The sequence below is a fragment of the Mustela putorius genome, unplaced genomic scaffold, assembly GCF_011764305.1.
Source record: "Mustela putorius furo isolate JIRA1106 unplaced genomic scaffold, ASM1176430v1.1 tig00003988_pilon_pilon_pilon, whole genome shotgun sequence".
Classification (NCBI taxonomy): domain Eukaryota; kingdom Metazoa; phylum Chordata; class Mammalia; order Carnivora; family Mustelidae; genus Mustela; species Mustela putorius.
In genome coordinates, this window is record NW_025422127.1 from 192,354 (window position 1) to 210,955 (window position 18,602).

Genomic DNA, 18,602 nt, shown 5'->3' on the forward strand with positions numbered 1-18,602 from the left:
ATTATTTCTTTCTTCACTGGCTCTACCTGAAGTGCTATATCAGTATTGGGAGCAGCTTAGTAGAGATGAGATGCATGGTCTATAGGTGGCTAGGGACCAAGAGTTTCAACTCAAGTCATGATCTCATGCATTGTGGAATTGAGTCCCATGTCAGGATCAAAACTCAGTGGAGAGTCTGCTTGAAGATTCTCTTCTTCTGTCCCTAACCCCACTCTGTCCAACTCTCTCTCCCTCTATAAATAAATAAATAAAGTCTTTAGGGAAAAAAGAGAGAGATTTTACATCTCCTTGTTCAATTTACCTCCACTATATAAGCACTATATGGCATAGGGCACTATGCCAAGATCTTGACATTATAAATGCTTAAATGCATGTTATCCACTCATATTATTTCCAATACATTTGGCAATCTGGTTGAAAATTACATCTCTACAGGGTAGAATAGATGTGTTTCTGTTAAAGGAAGACTGAGCAGTAAAGTGATAAAAATAGGGTAATAAATTATATTATTACTAATGTAGTATAATTTTCCATGAGGCTAGCACAGGTGTAAATTTTAAGCTCTGGGGGTGCCTGGGTAGCTCAATCACTTAGGTATCTGCCTTTGGCTCAGGTCATGAGATTAGGTCCTGGGATCAAGCCCTGCATCAGGCTCCCTGCTCAGTGGGGAGCCTGCTTCTCCCTCTCCCTCTGCCTGCTGCTCCCCCTACTTGTGTGCTCTCTCTGTCAAATAAATAAAATCTTTTAACAAAAATATATTTTAAGCTCTAGAATGTCCAAGGAGAATAAGACGACTACAATAATTTAGAAAATGAATTATCTTAGTAAATCCTAGATTGTGAAGAACTGTTGTTCATTTATTCATTAATAAATCAATTATTTTTTGTATTTATGTTTATTTGTTTTTCTTTTTAATTCTGTATTTAAGTTCCAGTTAGTTAAAATATATCTTAATATGAGTTTCAGGTGTATGACCCAGTGACTCAACACTTTCATACAGTAACTGTTGTTAATCATAAGTGCACTCTTTAATCCCCATCACCTATTTCACCCATCCCCCAACTCACTTCCCTTCTGGTAACCAGCACTTTGTTCTCTACAGTTGAGGGTCTGTTTCTTGGTTTGCTTCCCTCCATCTGTTTTCCCCCTTGTTTATTTGTTTTGTTTCTTAAATCCCACATACGAGTGTAATCATATGGTATTTGTTTTTCTCTGAATGACTTATGTCATGTAACATAATATTCTCTCGTTCCATCCCTGTCATTTCAAATGGGAATGTTTCATTCTTTTTTTATGACTGAGTAATATTCCATTGTGTTTATATAACATTTCTTTATCCATTCAGCATTTGGTTGAAATTTGGACTCTTTCTAGAATTTGGCTATCACAGCTAGTGCTCCTACAAATACAGGTCCATGGAGCCCTTTGAGTTAGAATTTTTTGTCTTCTTTGGGTAAATATCGAGTAGTGCAATTGCTGGATGATAGGGTAGTTCTATTTTTAACTTTTTGAGGAACTGCCATACTGTCTTCCAGAGTGTCTGCACCAATTTGCATTCGGCACAAAAGTGCAGGGAGGGATCCCCATTTTCCACATCCTCAGGGACACTTGTTTTTTCTTGTATTATTTATTTTAACCACTCTGACAGGTGTGAAATGATATCTCATTGTAGTTTTGATTTGTATTTCCCTAACGATGAGTGATGTTGAGCTTCTTTTCATGTGTCTGTTAGCCATCTGGATGCCTTCTTTGGAAAAGTGTCTATTCATGTCTTCTGCACATTATTTTATTGGATTTTTCCTTTTTGGTGTTTTGAGTTTTATAAGTTCTCTATATAACTTGGATATTAACCCTTTCTTGGTTAAGGCACTTACAAATATCTTCTCTCATTCCATAGATTGCCTTATAGTTTTGTTGGCTGTTTCTTTTGTTGTGCAGAAGCTTTTTATTTTGGTGTAGTCCCAATAGTAGATTTTGTCTTTTGTTTCCCTTGCCTCAGGAGATATATATAGAAAAATGTTGCTATAGCTAATGTCAAAAAGCTTACTGCCTATTCTTTCTTCCAGAACTTTTATGGTTTCAGGTCTCACATGTAGGTCTTTAATCCATTTTGAATTTATTTTTGTGTATTGTGTGAGAAAGTGGTCCAGTTTCTTTGGTAACAGATCATAGCTATACTTGTGGTGAACATAGCACAATGTATAAACTTGTCAATTCATTACACTTTCCATCTGATCATAATATAACAATATTACTAATGTACTAATATAACTAATAGTTGTGTGTCAGCTATACTCAATATAAACCAAAAAGAACAAATAAATTAGCATTGATGAATGATTAGAAATGAATTGAGATGCCTAAGAAAACACTTCCAGCAGGGAAAACAACATATGTGAGAGTGAATGACTTCCACTCATGATTTATTTCACTTAATCTTTATAATAAACTATGAGTTAAGAGTACCAGCCCTCTCATTTTATGAGTACAGAAATTGATAGAAAGGTTAAATAGATTTTGCAAGTTAAATAAATTTTGCAACTTTACAAAATCATTGGGTTTCTTTAACCTCAAAATCTAAGAATTGTGATCTGATCCTTATAATGTGAATTGTGGCTTCATTTTTGTATCTGTTTATAAAATATGGAAATGATTTCTAATATCTGTGATGGCTAGGATCCAATGAAAAGGGCTCATTCTTTGTTGGTAGGAGGACAATTTTGAAGTATTTATCAAAATGTGGTATTTATAAATATTTTATTCTAGTAGATGCATATATGCAAATGAATGCATAAAAATAGACTTAGCATTTTAGCTAATGATGTGAAATTGATAGCAAGCTAATTCCTTGAATCTCAATAAATAATTACTACTAAATTATTAGAAGTTTCCTCTGGTAGTCTATGAATTTGTTATAAAAGGATGATTCCCAGCACTGAAAGTTGACAAGGAATGATATCTAGTACATACTGTTAACTGGAAAAAAGTTGCTGAATATTTCTGTAGTAAAACTGCATTACATATTACATATTAAAAATATGCTCTCTGAGTGTGTGAATATGACTGTCTTCGTGAGCAAAATTTCTGATATAATAGACTGTAAATATTTAATACTGGTTAATTTGAAGATTTGAGGGCAAATGGAGGATCAGTTTGAAACTAAGTGCCATTCCATCTCTCATTATATACTATTGATTTATAATTAATTCACTGACATTTATTTCTCATGATATTAAGTCTATACACTCTTAAAATTAAAATATTAAAAACTGAGTTTCAAATACCCTTCTGATTTTTGAATTATTGCAATTTATTCTTGATACATTCTTTTTTATGCTGGTAGAGATGTATAAATGAATAAAACCTGAGTGCTACGCTCAATGAAGAGTTGAGCTCAGCTCTGTATTTGATGAACCCAAAAGAGTTGAGAATAAACTATCTCCTGTGTGAAGACCAAGTGTCATGTGCACATGAGAAAAATTAAATACAACCAAGGAGAAACTAAGTTAATTGGATATGCTGGTAGGCATACTTTTGTTTCTATCTCGCTATATTGCTTAGTTTTCTGAAAGATGTACTTCATGACATCACTATACCTCTTAGGCCCATCTCTCCTGCATCTGGCTTTTCTTTATTCTGGCCTTTCATTCATTATACAGTGACTAGAGAAGGTAAATTTGTTTCATCTTTGGATAATATTCAATCCTCATCTTATCCAGAGAGCTTTAAAACGGTTTACATTTTAGTCACAAAGCAGTACTCGCTGGAAATTTACTTAAAGAACTCTCAGAGTTACAATAGTAGCTTTTTAAAATTTAAGTCAGAATAATGTTTATTTTTATATGAAAAAATGAAAGAGATAAAGAAAAATTTCTATACTTAGAGGATGTAGAAAACTTGTATGTAATTAAGCCTGCATTTACTCTGTGTGAGATGCACTTACATAAGGGAGGAAGGGTGAATTCCTGACAAAATGTCTCCAGAAGCAGCTTATGAATGCACTGGCTCTCACATTTTAAGTAAATTAAGAAAATCTGGGATTATACTTCTGTATGAAACCATTAGACATATCCAAAATTAAGTACGTTCTTATTCATCAATAAATATATTTTTATCTTTCTCTCATTCAAAAAGTTATTGTTGGAATACATTGCAGGAATCCCCAAATTATCACTCTAACATACTTACTATTTCTAATTTAATATTTTAACATTTCAGTATTTCAGTTTGTTCAAAATATTGTAATAGACTCTGCCTTCTGATATGCAAATTTTGCTGAAATGTGTCACAGAAATATGTCTTATTTTAGGGGAAGACAAATCTGATTGTCAGAAAAAAAAAAAAGAGAGACTGAAATTAAGGTACAATACAAGCTTTGACACTTGTCACCCACTGACCAGTCCAGTTCATGCTGTACAAAGAATACATGGTTTCAGACCAGTTAAGTGGTTTGGATTTGAACCCAGATATCTTCACTCTTCCTTATGGAAATAACTATGGTTATATCATTTAATATTTTTTAAAAGAGAAATTACTGGGCACCTGTGTGGCTTAGATGGTTAAAGCAGCTGCCTTCAGCTCAGGTCATGATTTCATGGTCTTGGGGTCGAGCCCCGCATGGGGCTTCCAGCTCAGCAGAGAGCCTGCTTCTCCCTCCCCTTCTGCCTTCTGCTCTGCCCACTGTACTCGCTCTCTGTCAAATAAAGAAATAAAATCTTTAATAAGTAATAATAATGAAAAACAAAAATGAAAATAAAAAAGAAATTAAAACCTACTACTTTGAAAACACATACAAGTAAAGAAATTAAACTATTCACCCAAGTTTTCTAGGAGAGTGCTTTCCTACCTCTTTAATTTAGGGAAATTCTTCCATACTAATAGCAGTAATTTATATGATTTTAAATAGAGAATATGAAATAGTATAAATATCTCTATAGGTATACAGATCATAATAATTACATGTAGGCTGAAACATCATAAAATCTGACCAGGTATTCAGATATGATCAAACTCTATTCTAAGCTCTCCAGCTTAAATTATTTCCCATTTCTTTCTCCCCTCTATCTCTAACTTCTAAGGTTGCTGGAGGCAATGACTCCAGTATATCTGACCCGTGAGATAGTAGGAGGAATTGGAAAAGCGGACTGTTAGCAAAAGTTGATCAATGGCTAAGGCTAAAACACTCACACGTCATTAAAAAATACAGGACCTTTCCCATTTCTGAGGATTCTCGATGTAATTAAGCTTTAACTTACAGAGTATGGGAAACTAGTAAACAATTGGAGCAAGAGCACAAAGGTTATTCTCACTGGGAAGAAACCCATGCTCACATTCCTGAAAGTTAACAGGTGTTATTTGGAGTCAGAAAAGGTGGGGAAAACTACCTGCTCTAGCCCTTCAAGCTCTGCGATATTGAATGTTTTCAAACTTGCCTTAACTGAAGATTTCACTGGTAAAAGAGAGGAAATTAATGGATCACTACTATTTTCAGTTCACTTAAAATCTCACCTGTAGACGAAATGACATACTATTTCAGCCAAATTCTGGCTCCATATTTGGAACTTTGCTCATTTGAATCCTACAGTTTCCTTGTCTTCTCTTCATGGCTGATTTCATTCTTAATCATATTGCCTGTGCTCATGTTGCTCTTAAACCTTAATTATTGTAGGTGTAATATTACTGACAACTTCAACTGTGATTATTTTCCCCTGCTGCAACTTTCCTTTTCAGACACAAAATTCCTAGAGATAATGGGGTTTTCCTGGTCTCTATTTTCTTTAATGTTCACTTTGGCATCAATATTACTGTACTATGTATATATCATCAGAACAGTTTTGAGGATTCCTTCTGCTAGTCAGAGGACAAAGGCCTTTTCCACTTGTTCATACCACATGATTGTCATCTCTATCCCCTATGTAAGCTGCATTTTTATATATGTTAAACCTTCAGCAAAAACCAAGTGTTTCTGAGCAAGAGAGTTGCTGTGCTAAACACCTCAGTAGGCCCCATGCTGAACCCCTTTATTTACAGCATAAGGAACCAGCAGGTCAACAGGCCTTCATAGACAGGGCAAGGAAGATTGTATTTTTCTCAAGCAAATGAAATGCTGTGTGTCACAAATTAGATACATTGCAGGGCAATTTAAAATATACAAAACATGAAATCTGAGCCAACTTTAAATCACAGTGGTCTTCCTGTTATCCTTACTCATTCTTTCTTTCTTTCTTTCTAACAGTTTACAAGCACATTTAATTTATTTCCCACTCAACTGAAATAATTTCATATGACTTTCTGGCTCCCATTCTTCTGAATCCATTATTAGTTGCAACTTCTTGAACAATAATTGCTTTATTCAGAAAGTTGTATTTGAGTTTTGTTTAGGAAAATAGTTATCACCTGGAATGGATGAGACACTGTATAAATATTGATGTGATATTTTTCTTACTCAATACAGACAATATAATCTTGTTATTTTCATTGATCTTTGTCAGAAACTTCCTTCAATATCTTACAGTTTCTCTAGGTAAAAAAAATTCCTCAGATGCCATATGATTTATTGAAAAATGTGGATGCTTTTATTTTAAAATTTAAAAAATGCGTACTTAATAGGATATACCCATATAATTTAACTATCGATTTTTTTTTTTAAGCATAGATCTGGGGTGCCTGGGTGGCTCAGTTGTTAATCATTGGCCTTCAGCTCAGGTCATGATCCCAGGGTCCCGGGATGAGCCCAGCATCAGGCTCCCTATTCGGCAGGAATCCTGCTTCTCCCTCTCCCATTTCCCCTGTTTGTGTTCCCTCTTTCACTGAGTCTCTCTGTGTCAAATAAATAAATAAATAAAATATTAAACAAACAAACAAGCACAGATCTTAAACAGTATAAAGATCCCCATATTTCCAAATCCCATAATGATTCTTATAATATATAGGTATATAGGTAGATACATGTGTACATACGTACATAAATACATACTGCAGAAAAAGCTGTTTGAGATCAATAGAATACATTCACTTTCTCTAATTACATGGAATGTAAGCTCCATTTTCTCACTACACTAGAATATAGATGTGTAGCTCCTTCTCTAGTTTTAGAATAGTTTAAAACTGGGCATGTATGTAAATTATTTAATGCCTAAACAACATCACTCATGTTTTTAGAAAATAAAAACTTCATAACAGAACAAAATTTTCCATCTCATATAAAATTAGAATTTCATCTGTTAAAATACTCTTCCATTCTACTGAATGTATTAAGTGCCTAAAGTATTTTGGATGATATGTATGTGTGGTGTTTTTGTCTGTGTGTGTGTGTGTGTGTGTGTGTGTGTGCATGCATGCATGTGTAGGTTAAATAAGAATTGTGGATATTACAATGTTTCCTACATAATAGAAGGCACTTTTTATTAATAAAAAGTATACTACAATCCTAATTAGTCATTCAACATTCCTAATGATCCCTATGCAATGTATTCAATTGAGAAATACAGCACAGATTTGTTAAGAAAATATAAAATAACTGATAAAAATTGAAGGGGATCAAAACAGAAGATAAAATGTATGAATGGTTTCTCAATTTCATCCTGACTGAAGTATAATTTGCATGTGATAGAAGGAAAAGAGTTGACAAACAAGGTTTTTATAGCCTCTCAATATATACTTTCCCACTGTAAGTCAGATGTCAGATAAATCAGGCACATGTGATATACTATAGGGATGGAAATGAGTCTGTCAGGCACATAGTATAACTAGTTATCAATAAATAGTAGTGATTATTAATAATATGGGATTATATAGCTAACTGCTATGGTTGTGAATAAGTGCAAATTATATTTGTAAAGTGGTGAGAACACTTAAGATCTACCCATTTGTATTTTTAAAGGCACAATACAGTAATGTTTTCTTTCATTTTTATTTAAATTCAGTTAATTAAAATAAAATGTTTCAGCAGTTTCAGAGGTAAGGTCAGTGATTCACCAGTCTTATATAATACCCTATATTCATTACATCACGTGTCTTCCTTAATGTCCATTGCCTGGTTACCCCATCCCCTTACCGCTTTCCCCACCAGTAACCCTTAGTTTGTGTCCTATGATTAATAGTTTCTTATGGTTTGTGTGTCTCTCTCTGATTTCACTTTGTTTTATATTCTCCTTTCTTTCCCTGTGACCCTCTATTTTGTTTCTTAAATTCCACATATGAGTGAGATCATATGCTGAGTCTTTATCTGATTGACTTACTTTGCTTAGAATAAAATACCCTTTTGTTCCATCCATGTCATTGCAAATGGCAAGATTTCATGTTTTTTGATGGCTAAGTAGTATTCCATAGTATAAATACACCACATGTTCTTTATCCACTTATCTCTTGATGGACATTTGGGATCCTTCCATGGTTTGGCTATTGTGTGTATTGCTGTTTTAAACATTAGCGTACAGGTGCCCCTTCAGATCACTACATTTGTATCTTTGGAGGTAAATGCTTAGTAGTGCAATTGCTGGGTTATAGAGTACCTCTATTTTTAACTTTTTGAAGAACCTCCATACTATTTTCCGGAGTGGCTACACCAGCTCACATTCCCACCAACAGTGTAAAGGAGTTCCCCTTTCTCTATCCTCCCTAACATTTGTCATTTCCTGAATGGTTAATTTTAGCCATTCTGACTGCTGTAGATGGTATCTCATTTTGGTTTTGATTTGCATTTTCCTGATGCCAAGTGATATGAAGCATTTTGTCATATGTCTGTTGGCCATTTTACAGTCTTCTTTAAGGAAATGTTGATTTGTGTCCTCTCTCCATTTCTTGATTGGATTATTTGTTCTTCATGTGTGAGTATGATTATTTCTTTATAGATTTTGGATACAAGCCCTTTATCTGATAAGACAGTTGCAAAATATTTTCTCCCATTCTATAGGTTGCCTTTCAGTTTTGTCAACTGTTTCCATTGTTGTGCAAAAGCTTTTTATCTGGATGAAGTCCCAAGTGTTCATTTTTGCCATTGTCTCTCTTAGCCTTTGGAGATTTGTCCAGCAGGAAGTTGTGGTGGCTGAGGTCACAGTGGTTGCTGACTGTGTTCTCCCTAAAGATTTTGATGAATTCTGTCTTCCATCCAAGTCTTTCATTCATTTGAGTCTCCTTGTGTATGGTGTGAGAAAATGGTCCAGTTTCATTCTTCTGCATGTGGCTGTCCAATTTTCCTAACACCATTTGTTGAAAGACTTTTTCAACAAAAGTCTTTTTGCCACTGGATATTCTTTCCTGCTTTGTCGATGGTTAGTTGACCACAGAGTTGAGGGTCCATTTCTGAGTTCTCTATTCTCTTCCAATAGCCAATAGCATCCAAAAGACAACATATGTGTCTGTTTTTGTGCCAGTACCATAGAATTTGAATGATTACAGATTTGTAATATATGTTAAAGTCCAGGATTGTGATGCCACCAACTGCTGTTTTCTTTTACAACATTCTTTTGGCTATTCAGGGTCTTTTCTGGTTCCTTACATATGTTAGGATTTTTTTTTTTTTCCAGCTCTGTGAAAAAAGTTGATGGTATTCTGATAGAGATTGCATTGAATGTGTAGATTGGTCTAGGTAGCATAGACATTTTAACAATATTTATTCTTCCAGTTCATGAGCATGGGGTGTTTTTCCATTTCTTTGTGTCTTCTTCAATTTATTTTGTGAGTATTCCATAGTTTTCTGAGTAAAGATCTTTTGCCCTTGGTTAGGTTTACTCCTATGTATCTTATGGTTCTTGGTGTCATTGTAAATGAGATCCACTCCTCAATTTCTCTTTCTTCTGTCTCATTGTTAGTGTATAAAATTCAACTCTTTTCTGTGCATTTATTTTATATCCTGCCACTCTGATTTCATGCATGAGTTCTGGTAATTTGGGGGTGGAGTCTTTTGGGTTCTCCACATTGAGTATCAAGCCATCTATGAAGAGTGAGAGTCTGACTTTTTTGCCAGTTAGGATGTCCTTTGTTTCTTTGGTTGTCTAATTGCTGAGACTAGGACTTCTAGTACTATATTGAACAATAGTGGGGAGAGAGGTCATCCCTGCCATGTTCCTGACCTTAGGGGAAAAGCTGTCAGTTTTCCCCCATTGAGAATGATATTTATCTAGGCTTTCTGTATATGGCTTCTATGATATTGAGGTATGTTCCCTCTATCCCTATACTGTGAAGAGTTTTAATCAAGAAAGCATTCTGTACTTTATCAAATACTTTTTTTTGCATCTATTAAGAGGCTCATATAGTTCTTGTCCTTTCTTTTATTAATGTAGTATATCATGTTGATTGATTTGTGGATGTTGAAGCATACTTGCAGCTCAGGAATAAATCTCACTTTGTCGAGGTGAATTACCCTTTTAATGCACTTTTGGGTGCTATTGACTAGTAACTTGGTGAGAATTATTGCATCTGTGTTTATCAGGGATATTGGTCTGTAATTCTCCTTTTTAGTAGGGTCTTTTGCTAATTTGGGGATCAAGGTAATCCTGGCTTCATAGAAAGAGTTTGTAGGTGTTCCTTCCATTTCTATTTTTTTAACAAGAATCAGAAGAATAAGCCTTAGTATTTCTTCAAGTGTTCAGTAGAATTCCCCTGGAAAACGATCCAGTTCTGGACCCTTGTTTGTTGTGAGGTTTTTGATTACTGCTTCAATTACCTTGCTGGTTATGGGTCTGTTCAGTTTCTTCCTGTTCCAGTTTTAATAGGATATACATTTCTAGGAATGCATCTATTTCTCCCACATTGCCTAATTTATTGGCATATAGTTTCACCTAAACTGTTTTTATAATTGCATTTCTTCAGTACTGTTTGAGAGCCTCTCTTTCATTCATGATTTTATTTATTTAGGTCCTTTCTCCTTCTTTTTGATAAGTCTGGTCAGGGGCTTATCAATCTTATTAATCTTTTCAAAGAACCAGGTACAAGTTTTGCTGATCTATTGTACTGCTCTTTTGGTTTCTACTTCATTGATTTCTGCTGTAATCTTTATTAATTTTATTCTCCTCCTGGGTTTAGGCTTTATTTTCAGTTCTTTTCCCAGCAACTTTAGGTGTAAGGTTCAAATGTATATTTGAGACTTTTCTTGTTTCTTGAGAAAGGCTTATATTGCTATATACTAGATTCTTGGTGTATCTGTTTGTTGCCTGTTTCTTAGAAGAAATTGCATCCCAAAATTATAAAAAAGAAATATATATATATATATAATACACAAAAATAAAATTAAATATAATGAAAGGATAGAATGTAAGTGTGAAAATGAACATTATAAAGATTTTTTAAAAAGAGTTGATAAGGGTTCCTGAGTGGCTCAGTGGGTTCAGCCTCTGCCTTTGGCTCAGGTCATGATCTCAGGGTCCTGGGATTGAGCCCCACATCAACCTCTCTGCTTGGCAGGGAGCCTGCTTCCTCCCTCTCTCTCTCTGCCTGCCTCTGTGCCTACTTGCGATCTTTGTCTGTCAAATAAATAAATAAAACCTTTTAAAATAAAAGAGGTGATAAAATAAGAAAGTGGTTGAATAGGAAGGAGAAAAAAATTAAAATTGAAAGATAAAAGAATTGTGGGGAAAAAACCATGAATTGTATATACTGTTTTGACCTAGCACTGGAGTTTTGCCATTTCCTATGATCTGTAAACCTGGTCTTTGCCAGATGTTCTTGCTGATCTTCCTGAGATCACTGATTCTCAAGTGTCTTTGCCCCAGACAGACTGGCACTGCCCTTGCCAAGGGATCAGGCTAAGTAATCTGCTCTGATTGCTCCCTGTGGCTTTTGTTCCCTGAAGGCTTTCCCTGCCTCTTTAGAGGATATGAATGAAAATGGCAGCCCCCCAGTCTCCATCCCCAGAGATTAAAGAAAAGGCCACACTCCTCAGCTTTCTCTCAGGTAAAAGTAGTCAACCACTCCCATCTTTCTGGTCTCCATCCATTCTTAGCGCCCACCCAGCCTGTGAGAGTACATTTCTATCCCAGACATGTAACCCCATTTGGAGTATCCAAACCCTGCAGACTCCTGTAGTTCACACTCATGCTACTCCTTCCATGGGTAGAAAGGGGGCCTCACAACAGTTCTGCTTCTTGCTGGGCCCCTGCTTGAAGGGCAGTGGGTCAGCCATGCTGCTCTTCATGGTATATTGCAACTCAACCTGAGAGCCCATTTCTGGGCTCAGTGATTGCAGCCAGCTTCCCTGCTCTGATGTCTAGGAACTCTGCCACATTCAGGCACTCCTGGTCTTCTTGTGACACTGGGTATCCTGAGACCATACTGTGCCACCAAGTATCCTACCCTGTTTCTACCACGTGATCACCTTTCAGACAGGGATGGCCCTCAATGGAGCAGACTTCTAAAAGTTCTGATTTTAGACTCTCTGCTATATTTTTTTTCCAGTAGCTGGCTGATGAAGTCTCCTTCCCTTTGCAGTTTATCAATCCATAGATCACCTCAGATTCACTTCTCCACATCTCTTACCTTGCGAAATTGGTCACTTTTCTATTTGTAGAGTTGCAGCTCTTCTTTTCTTAGATCTCCAGTTGAGTTCACATGTGTTCAGGATGCCTCAAAAGCTATCTAGCTGAATTCCTGGGGCCAGACAAAAACTAACATCTCCTACTCATTCACCATCTTGGACTATCTACAATGAGTACTGTTAACTTTAAGCAAAATGTAGTACAAAAAGCAATGTTTTTCAACAATATTCATTTTCAAAACCTTTGCTACTTATATACCATAAAGAACTGAACTCCTGCCAGTTAACAGCAATTCCCCATTGCCCACCCTGATCCATCCCAAAGTAACCCATTTTCTACTCTCTATTTCCATGAGTTAGACTAATTATAACACCTCATATAAGTGGAATCTTGCAATTTTTCTTCTCCTGTGACTGACTTATTTCACTTAACCTAAACTCCCCCAGACTCATCAATGCTGTCACATATCTTTAAAAAAAGAAAAAAAAAAAGCGGGGAGATGAACAATGATCAAAGTTTGTCCTGCCCAGCTTTTCTGATGATCCTGATCTTCTGCTTGTGATTTTACTCTCTTTATTTATCACATCCATATTACGTGCCACTGGCAACCTGGCTGTCATTACTCTAAACTTCATAGACTTCCATCTACAGACACCTTTGTGTTTCTTAGATGAAACTACTCTATCTTAGAAATCTCATTTACCACTCTATGTATTTGTAGATTTCTGGGGACAATCATCACCAAGGACAAAATCCTTTCACATAACAGTTATATTAGTCCAACAATTTTTCTTTATCTTCATGGAGGTAAATGAATTTCCCATTCTAACTGCTTTGTCCTCTGACCACTCTCTTGCCATTTGTAAACCCCTTCATTACATCATTGTCATAAACAAAAAACTATACATCCTGTTTGTAGTCTATGCATGGCTGTGTAAGTTCCTGACCATTTCCCTACACCTTATGCTTCTGTTCCAGCTGGATAAATGTGCATCCAATGTCATAACTTTGTCTGTGCCTATATTTTGCTTGTACAACTATCTTCTCAGATGCATGGCTCCTAGAAGTAATTGGCTTTTCCTTTGTTTTGGTTATTTTGCTATTTACTTTGGCATTTGTGATATTGTCCAATATACATCATATCTGCTAGTGAAAGAAAAAAAAATGTTCAGTTCACTAATATTTCTCACATGATTGTCATTGTCATTTCCACATATGCTAATTACTCAGCAGGGAAGAAAAGGGCTTCATTGACCAAAGAAGTAGCCATTCTCAATAACTCTGTTGGCCCCATGCTGAACTCCTTCATTTGCACTCTATGGAACCAGAAAGACACAAACCCTCAAAGGTTTGGTCCTTGAAGTACTGTCTCTTACAAAGAAATTAAAAAATTCTGATTAATATGAACTAACGTTATCATGAAGATTTAACAAGAGAAAAAGATTTTAAACTTCTAACCTGCTATCTTCCCACATCCATGTTACAGCTCTAGGAAATTCTGAGCTCATTTCCTAAACACTCTATGTATCACAAAAGTGGCTGAGTTGTGTCCTCCTTTAAAGTATCTGTATGTTCCATGTGAATGACTTATAATTGTGAATATAAACCTGTAGTTATGCAACATAAATCATTTGCTTAGTATTATAAATAATAAAAATATTTTATCAAAAACATTAATTCCAAAAGATTTATGCACCCTCACATTTTCTGTGGCATTATTCACAATAGTCAAGATATAGAAACAGCCTAAGTGTATGTTGAGAGATGAATAGAGAAAGAAGTGGTTGTGTGTGTGTGTGTGTGTGTGTGTGTAATGGAATATTACTCAGCTATAAAGAAGGGTGTGTTCTTGCCATTAACATTGATAGACACAGAGGATACTATGCCAATTGAAATATGCCAGATAGAGAAAGACAAATGCCAGATGTTTTCACTTATATGTAGAATCTAAAAAGCAAAATGAACAAGTAAACCAGGAAACAAAGCAGAAACAGACCCATCAAGGCAGAGGACAATATGGAGAACATACATTAGGGCAAAGTCACAAATGCCATATGGAAGGTGTTGGGGGTGATGAACACAATAGGTGAAGAGGAGTAGTAGGTACAGATTTCTAGTTATGGAATAAATAAGGCACAGGAATAAAAGGTACAGCAGAGGGAATGTAGTCAATGCTATTGTAATCCTGTTGTATGGTGACAGATGGCAAGTTTACGAAGATATTGGGTCTCTTTAACCTCAACATCTGGACACTGTGATTTGGTCTTTATGAAACTATCTTTATTACTAAGTGAAATGTGGCTTCATTTTGTCTTTCCATTTATAAAATATGTAAGTGATTTCTAATATCTGTGATTGTTAACATGCAATGGTTTTTATTTTTGTATGTAGCAGGGAAATTTCGAAATATTTATCAAAATTTAGACTCACATAAATATTCTACAAGTATTTGTATATATGCAAAGGAATGCTACAAATGGATTTAGCACTATAGCTAATGATGTGATATTGGTAGCAGCCTGAGTTCCTAAAACTTATCCAACAAAACAACTGCTAAATTACATGCAAGTCTCCTCTGGTATTCTATGCAATTTACTCCTATAATTGAAAATTAAAAGCTAAAGTTTCAAATATTCTTCTGATTTTTCAAGATACTAATATGCATCTTTGATAAGAGAAGATGGTGTGGCGAAAAGACCCTGAATACACCTTCTTCACAGACTACACCAAATTATACCTATTAGTAGTACAATTCCTCCTGAAGGACTAGGGTTGAATGAACAGCTTCTGAACAACCAAAGACAAAGACAAAGTCAAGAGCACAAAATAAACAGGAGACACAGTAACAAAGTGAGCCCCCACCCCCTTGCTGGGAACATAAGTGGGAGGGTTAGTACTGAGGGACTGGGAATAGATTCCTCTGTCCTTGGGCGCAGAAGGAAAAGCTGCAGTTTAAAAGCACCAAAGAGCTGCAGGGATGCTGTCTCCCCATATACCCTAAAAGCCCAGACTGGACTAGGATCTGCACCCAGTGGCCTGAGACCTCAGTGAGCAATCCCTATCAAAATACCAATAGCATTTTTCACAAGAACAGATAATCATAAAATGTGTACGGAACTACAGAAGACCCCAAATAGCCAAAGCAAACTTGAGAAAGAATAATAAAGTGCAAGGTATTCCAATCCTAGATTTCAAGTTATACTACAAAGCTATAGTAATGAAAATAGTATGGTACTGGCACAAGAACAGACACTCACATCAGTAGAACAGACTACAGACCCAAGAAATAAACTTATGATTATATTGTCACTTAATCTATGAAAAGGAGTTAAGAAAATGCAATGGGGAAAGAACAGTATTTTCAATAAAAAGTGCTAGTAAAACTGGAGAGTTACATATAAAAGAATGAAACCTGCTACTTTCCAACCCAGTGTACTCAAATTAAAAAAAAAATAATAAAAAATAATAAAAAACTAAATGTGAGATCTGGAACCATAAATAATCCTAGAAAAAAATCACAGGCAGTAATTTCTCTGACAGGGACTATCGCAACAATTTTCTAGATATGTTCCCTTAGGCAGTGGTGATAAAAGCGAAAATAAACTAGTGGGACTACAGCAAAACAAAAAGTTTTGCACAACAAATAAAACAATCAACAAAATAATAAGTCTACCTACTGAATGGGAGAAGATATTTGCAAACAGTATATCTGATAAGGGTTTAATTCCAAAATATATAAAGAACTTATGCTACTCAACACCAAAAAATAATCAATCTGATTTTAAAATGAGCAGATGACCTGAATCACAAGACATATAGATGGCCAACAGACACTTGAAAAGATGCTCCACATCACAAATAAATAAGGAAATACAAATCAAAACTACACTGAGATGTTATCTTCCACCAGTCTAGCATAGCTAAAAGCAAAATGACAAAAAAATAACACGGGAAGATGTGCGGGGAAAGGACCCTATATACACTGCTTGTAAGAATGTAAATTATTACACCCACTGTAGAAAATATTATGGAGGTTCCTCAGAAAATTAAGAATAGAAATACCTTAGGACCTAATGATTTTATTATTGGGTATTTTCCACCCCCCCCTTAAAACCCACCAATTTGAATAATATACACACCCATATGCTTACTGACCTTATTTTTCATTATTTATAATCACCAAGATATGAAGGCAACCTAAGTGTCTGACAATAGATGAATGGATAGGGAAGAGGTGATATATCTATATCTATACACACATCTATGTACATATATATGTATATGTATACATATATACCTTAGTATATATATATATTAGTATATATATGTATATATGTATACATATATACCTTAGTGTGTGTATGTATATATAATATATGTAATGAAATAATACACAGCCATAAAAAAGGGTGAGATTCTGCCCTTTGAGGCAGCATGGATAGATATAGAGGGTATTATCATAAGTGCAATAGCTCAGATTGAGAAAGACAAATACCATATGATTCTCTTCATAAGTGACTTATTTTTAAAATTTTATAAACAAACAATAATCAGATTCAGATGTTTAAATATGGAGAAAAAAATGATGGTTGTGAGAGGAGAGGTGAGGGGTTGTAAAAGGGGTGAAAGGGAGAGGGAGATACTGACTTTCAGTTATGGAATGAATAAGTCATGGGTGTAAAACACAACAGAAGGAATACAAGCAATGATATTATAAAACCAGTGTAAGGGGGCAGATGGTAGCTAGACTTGTGGCGAACATAGCATAATGTATAAACTTGTCAAATCACGAAGTGTATACTTGAAACTAACATAACATTGTGTGTAAACTATATTCACTTTTTTTTTAAAGTAATAATTTAAAAAAGAAAGCATAGGTAAATTTGTTGAGCATAGAGCAGGCATTTTTCAAGGGAATAATGAGATCAAAATTAGTCACGTGGGTTGTGAATATAATAAGCAGGTTGGGGCTGAGAGTTGAAAGGATAAGGGCTTTCTGGAGAGGTTTTTAGATCTGGCCGAGGATTTAATCCTGAATGGTTTTTGGAAGAAGATGGACAAGAGCCTAACACTGATGTCTGAAAATGTTTTGGGGTTTTTTGTTTTTAACAAATCTGGTAACTGTTCGGACATTTTTATTTCAGAGCTCTATTTCGTTTTAAGGTTAGTAATAAAAGTACACAACAAAAATAAATTGTTTATTTATTCATTCTACTTTATATAGGTGGAGATGTATAAGTTAATAGTCTGGCTGCTACCTTCACTGAAGGGTCCACTACTGTGCAGCTCAGCACTATATTTAACTAGTTCCAAAGAAACGGAGAATAAATTATATCCTGAGTGTCAACTGAGTTCCATGGGATTATGAGAAAAAATAAGTACAGACAAAGGGAAACCATATTGATTGGATCAGCTGGTAAGTACACTTTTGCTTTTATGTCACTATATTGTTAGCTGTCTGGATAGATGCATGTCATGGCATCACTATACTTCTTAGGTTCTCTCTCCTTTTCCTTTCTCCACTCTGGTCTCTCAGGGATTTATACAATGACCAGAGAAGGTAAAATTGTTTTGTGTTTGGATAGTATTCAATCAATCTTCATCGTATCCAGGGATCTGTGAAATATTTTACCTTCCAGTCAGGGGGCTCTATTACCTGGAAATCTCTTAAAGAACTCACAGGCTTACAATAGTAATTCTTGATGTTCAGGTCAGAATATTGTTTATGGTAATATGGAAAGATTAAAGTGATAAAAAGAAATTTCTTTGCTTAGAGCAGAAACTACAGGAATCTTGCATGCAATCAAGCCTGCACTTTCTCAGTGTGAGAGGCTTTTACATGACAGAGGCGAGGATGAACTCATGACAAAAACCTGAAATAGATTATGAATGCACTGCCTCTCACATTTTAAGAAAATTAAGAAAATTTAAGAAATTTAAGAAAACTTTAAAAATTAAGAAAATCTAATTAAGAAATTAAGAAAATTAAGAAAAAAAATATCAAAAAAATAAGTACGTTCTACACTTGTCAATGAATGTGTTTATTTCTCTTCCATTCCAGAGGTTATTTTGTTGAAATAAATTGCAGGGATCACCAAGTTATCAAACTAGTATATGTACAGTTACTAA

General features: G+C 35.1%; 1 pseudogene; it reads left to right on the top strand.

Moving 5' to 3' along the window:
* The first annotated feature begins 5,519 nt into the window (after positions 1 to 5,519).
* On the top strand, positions 5,520 to 6,102 carry LOC101685531 (annotated as a pseudogene).
* Positions 6,103 to 18,602: the final 12,500 nt, after the last annotated feature.